Source organism: Onychostruthus taczanowskii, unplaced genomic scaffold (assembly GCF_017590055.1).
Source record: "Onychostruthus taczanowskii isolate IOZ18803 unplaced genomic scaffold, ASM1759005v1 scaffold52, whole genome shotgun sequence".
Lineage (NCBI taxonomy): Eukaryota > Metazoa > Chordata > Aves > Passeriformes > Passeridae > Onychostruthus > Onychostruthus taczanowskii.
The window spans coordinates 7,853,732-7,859,731 of NW_024502791.1; positions in this window are offsets into that span (position 1 = coordinate 7,853,732).

Here is a 6,000-nt window from a genome sequence, read left to right on the forward strand (position 1 = left end):
GCAATTTCCAAGCCTTACTGCATTTCCAAGCATTTTGTTCTTCCTGTCTTCAAAGGTGTGAGATAGTGAAAGTTCCATCACCTAAGTGGTACCACAAAATTTGAGTCAGGTTTAACTAAGGGCAGGCAATAGCAGAAACTGATGTACAGCTATTTTTCATGTGGTTGTGCTTTGTAAAACACTAGTTTTTCAGCAAAAGCTATCAGCAATGCAAGGTGCGATCTCCAGCCTACATTTTTTCCTACTGTCTTCACAGAAATCTGTGGAGACGGAGTGCCAAAACCGGCTGACAGATTGGAGAAACAGGTCTACTGTAAAGTTTGCCCCAGAACAATTCCTGTTCCAGATACCATCTATTCTGGAACAGGAGCACAGTGTCCTGCAGATAATAAACTCCTGAAGTGCTTGGGCTGTAAGACATTTGATGAAGCTGCACACCTGATAAATAAAACTGCTGCCAAATGAGGCCATAAACCAATCACTGTAGCAGAATATTGGGTTTTTAATGGTCCTTATCTTCTTTGATGATGATCTTTTTCATTACCACACCAAAAGATAAATTAAAGCTGGTAAAATTTTACCTGGGTTTGTTCTGTGTTTGTAGAAAAAGTCATGTGTGCAGTGTCAAAGCTCTCAGCCCTGTGTCTGCAGCTGCTTTGGGGTGCTGGTGGGATCTGCTGTCTCCAAGGTCTCAAACAGGCTCTGATGCCAAAGGCAGAGCTCTGAAAACTTTGCCTCATTTTCCCTTTTGTGCTCCGGATGAGGTTGGACATGCAGGTACGTGAGCTCAGGATGGGGCCACACCACTGTGCTCCTGAGGGTAACACTGCCCTGCTCCGCCCCAGCCCTGGGCACTGCCACCGGTGTGTCACCCCCTCCTGCAGTCATAAGTGCCCCCACATCCCAGTCAGGCTGAAAACTAATGGGATAGGGTTATTTTACAGATGAGTCAGTTCCCTTGCTTGGCTGACTGTGTCACTAGGATGTTAATTTCAATTTACTGAGCTATCTGAGGTCCTCCCTTACTAAAATTTTCAGTGCTTTCCCTGATCTTTACTATGAAGCCACATACAGTACCAGAAGCTCAGTCTGCAGCCATTTCAGAGAGTTTGGTTGAATTCCGAGCTGCTTATGACGTTTCAAAATGAGAAAAATTTATCTGGCCAAAGGTATTTTTGTTAAATATTTTCTTTAGCCCTGTAAGAATTTAATCAAAGGGAAGCAGGAATTACATACTTCAACAGCAAACACACTAGGTGTGCTACACAATGTGTCCCTCCTGTTTGGTAGCAAACAAGAGATTACTGTTGTTCTACAAGAGACTTCAAAAGTTTCTGAATTTTTGTTTCTGAGGGAAGGGACTAAAATAATAAATCATGAATCATGAAAATGAGAAAATCATAAATATGGGGAAAAGAGCACTTTTATAACTCCCTTAGGGCTATGCTGAATCAAGTACCCTGCCTTCCTGAGAAAGGCATTGTTTTATACACACGAGAGCTATGAAGATTTAGCACTGCAGATTTAAATAAGTGCTACTGATTATATACTTTCCTTCAAAGCAGAGCTAGTGACTCTTTCAAGAACAGGAAATGGTTATGGCTGCGGTCTGAAAAGTGCTTTCCAGAAATGCAGCTGCAGGTTGTCCACATGTGTCACAGCCTCACTCCTACTGAAGTTGCTCAGTCCTGTTTACTGATGGACTTCGCACTGCTGGTTGAATTCAATGACCTTAGAGGTTTTTCGAACCTTAATGATTCTGGGATTCTATGATTCCTTTTAGCTTTGTTTTTGCATTTGATAGGCTTAAATTTAGGGGAAGGTTCATGCAAAATGCAATCTTTTCATCAGAATCTAAGATACATACAAGTTATTTTGATATTTAGAAAGTTAGATCAAGTCTTTTCAAATGAGATGGCAATTTTCATTAACATTCTTAATTTTATTCAGATCCCTGGCTCCCTGTTCAATATCTTTAAGTCAATTCGATGGGTCTGTGAAAAAAAATACATTGAAAAGAGTTCCTTGCAAAAAGTATTTTAAAACATATTTCACAAACTTGCACTCATTTTTTAATACCATTGAAAGAGCAAACCTGATGTTGGAATTGTTTCTATTTCATCCTCATATTAAAATAATGAAAAGTATCAGTGCAGCAGGTGAGATCAGGGAAGGAAGGAAGATTCAAGAAAGTTTTCTGAAATATCCCAGCATGTAACTGAAATATTTGTAGCTGCAATTTTTTATGTGTGTTTCTCACTCCTTGTCTCATTACCTTGGTTTCAAAAACACGATGTACTTTACACTGTTGCAGCAGCCTGATCCCTTATCTAGGGCTCTCCCAGTGTTTGCTGGCACAGCTGCAGTGCTGATTCTTTGAACCTGGAGTGTTGTCTGCAGCGTTTTGTTTGTTTGGTAAATTTTCAAAGTGCCAAAGATAAAACCTGTGCCCAAGATAAAATCCTGGCAGGCAATTCCAGCACTGTGCACTCAGGTACTGCCCAGTCCTGGGAGGCTTTGCAGTCCCTGGCTGTGACCCTGGGGGGCCTCTCCACCCTGCCTTCAGCTCTCTCCATCAGCACTGGAAGCATTGCAGTAGTGACTCAGGCCATGTTTTTTAAGGAATGCTATGTTTCAATGTCCCTGAAATGCCTGGCTCTTGGGAGATTGAGGAATTTTCCACACTGGGTCCACGTCTAAAAGTGGAAAGGTGAAATTCCCTTTGAACCAGGCAGCCCTTTGGGTTCAGTCTGCCCTGTGCTGTGTGACACATGGCAGTTGTGTCATTTCAGCATCTGCAGGGTGGGACTGTGGCTCAGGATGTGTGTGGGGCAAAGCAGGGCACCATTGCTGTTCCCACAGTGCAGCTCTGCCTCCCTCCTGGGTCACAAGTGCTACCAGGCAGAGAGGCACTAAAAAAGTACATGACTGCCATTTGCTGAACCAGTGTGAAATGCAAAACTAATGTTAAACAGGGGTAGATCCAGTATCTGAAGGGGGTCTGAAGCTAGAGAGGCACTCTTCATCAGGAACAGTAAGATAGGACAGGGAGCAATGGGTTCAGACTGAAAGAGGGGAAATTTAGGTTTAGACATACAGAAGAAATTATTTGGTGGTGGGGCACTGGAAGAGGATGTCCAGAGAAGTGAATTCCCCATTCCTGGAAGTATTCAAGGCCAGGCTGAGTGGGGCTCTGAGCAACCTGGTCTAGTGGAAGGTGTCTGGGCCAATGAGAGGGGGGTTGGAACTAGATGCTCTCTATGGTTCCTTCCAAACCAAACCATTTTTTGATTCTATATTGAGTTATGTTCATGCTTATAGTGAATTGTGTCCATGCTTGCTCAGAAGAAATTAAATAGTTAGATAAAACATTGTTCTTCATTAGGAATTTATTTTTTTTTAAAAATTCCTGAATTCCCTTTCTGAACCTGGTGGGAGATGAAGATGCCAAGTAAATCACAGCTTTCAGCTGTTCTTGCTTTAGTTTTGGATTTTTCCGCGCAATTTGGCGCCAAAACTATTTATTCTAGGTTTGAAAAATCACCACAAAGGACCAAGAAGTATAGAAACTTGCTAATACTTACACCAGGTAAACAATTCAGATTCCTCACCTCTGTCTACAAGAGGCATTTTTCTTGTAATATTTCCAAATATTGCCTTTTAGAATATGTTTAAATATGAAAAATCACAGGTGTGCAATTCTGCTTCATGGCAACAATAGGTGCAAGCAAGAAAAAAATATCAGATGGTAAAAGGGAAGAATTTTAGTTTTAAACACAAATTTTTATTTATGAAAATATTTGTTGAACTCAAATAGTTTTGGTTTTGTCCTTTTTTTTAATCCAAAAGAATACATAAGGTAATGAGTTTTTCTTTGTTTTAAATAACAACCAAAAATTCAAAGCATCTCTATTTACCTAACAAGAAAGCAGGAAGCCTGTTACTGATATGTGTAATCCTGATTCTCCCAATTAGTTTGATTTATATGGAATGAATGTTGTAGTTAAACCCCAGAAAAATTATACTTTTATGCGTGGTTTGGCAGAAATAATATACCTTCTTCCTCATTTTTCTGACAAAATACATTTTTTTTACAGCAGAAAACCATCTGTTTGTATTCAGTTGGGGAAAAAATCCCTGTCTTTAAAGGCAAGAAGCTCAGTGCTGCTTATCTGAGCAGTGAGCAATCCCCTGAATGTTAACTGTTCATTGTTAGTGCTGGGCCATGATAACCAGGTAGCTTATCCTCTCCATCCTAGGAAACCACAGCAGGTGATGGGCCTCTGTCAGTCACCATAAATCAGTAGAGATTACTGATATTGCCCTTTTCAAGACAAAGATAGCAGCAGTTCAAAGATGCAAGGAAATATTTAGATGGCATTGTGCAAACCCGAGTTTTCTAGTTTTCTGCACCTTACTGAAATACTTGTGCTACCCTCACTTCATTGTAGTGGGTTTTTTGTTTTGTTTTGTTTTGGTTTTTTTGGTTTTTTTTGTTTTTTTGTTTTTTTGTTTTTTTTTTTTTTAATGACACCATTTTTTTATGTGATACTGTCTTTTAAGCCTGAAAATCATGGATGAAAGACAGCTGATTTTAGTTGACTTGGGTCTTCTGTAAACTGGTATTTATTTAGGAACAGAAAAGTTGTTGTTAGGCTGTAACGTGTATTTTAGCTTGGGTAGCTACAGACACCCCTCTCAGAGTTCAGCCAGCCTGCAGGGCGTTCAGCAGATGGGCTGGACAAGCTGCTGTTGCTGCAGCCTGCCCTGGCACAGGGTGTTTCTTGCAGGGGCTGTACATCTCACATGCACCTCTGCAGCCAGACCCTCCCCAGAGCCAGCAGCCCTGGGCCAGCCTGGTGCTCACACACTCCTGCTCAGACCGCCTTGTCCTGACCCCTCTCTCCTCCCAGAAGGGCTGGCAGGGTTCCACCCCTGCCATCCTGCCTGCAGCTGGGGCTGTGGGCAGCTGGACAGCCTCCTCCTGTACCCCTGGAAGAAGAGGCACTACACATCTCCAGATCATGCTTCAGGCACCCCAGGTGCTGCTGCTTGGGCCCAGGATGCAGATCTCCTGTAACTAATTTCTCTATGGTAATAGCTTCCCTAGGAAGCCTGAAGTTTAATTGTTAATTGTACAGGCCACCTTGAAAGGCTCAGCACCTTGAAATTGGTGGAGATCCATGAGGATTCACTCCTAACCCATGAGTCCTCACAGGCAGGGCAGCTGTGCAGGTCATGCCACAAAAGGAATGAAAGAGTTCCCTTTGGAAAGAGTCCCCCCTTGGAAAAGTCCCTCACTGCTGGCCAGCTGGATTAATATTATGTCTTTATTATTTCATAATAATTGAGCACAGCAATTGTAAAATCTTTAAAGAATAGAGACTGAATAACATTCTGCTTAATGCTAAGATTATCAATGAAGACTATGTCTCATTTTATATTAAAATCACATCTAAAAGTCATTTTATAAGTGCCTAATTGCTTGTTTATGGAAATAGCTACTTCAAATGATTTCTCTGATTAGCTTGACTGTTTCACTGTAAGTGGATATGAATTAAAGAGAATCAATCCTAGAATTCTTTTGAAATAAAAGATTGAATCTATCTTAATGTAAATTAATTACACTTACTGGCAAAATGCCTACCTTATGCTGAACATCTCTTTGTAAGTGCTACTCTGTGTTTTCCAGGCAAGTCAGGTCCACCCAGTGTGTTGCTTTGAAGTGAATGGATCTGGGCTTTGTGTCAGCACTTCCAGCTGCAGAGTCAGACAGTGTATTATCCACACCAACATCCCTCTGCAGCTGGGTTTGAGTGGGGATGGGTTTCACACCAGGCTCTGCACTGAGGCAGAGAAGGAAGACTATAACACCTGGCCATTGAGCAAGTCTTCTTGTCCAAAACGTTTCAAAGGGTTAAAGGAATTAAAAAAAAAAAAAAAAAGAAAAGAAAAACAAAAGAGAAAAAGGTGATGTTTCTATCTGTGTTTTATGATTGC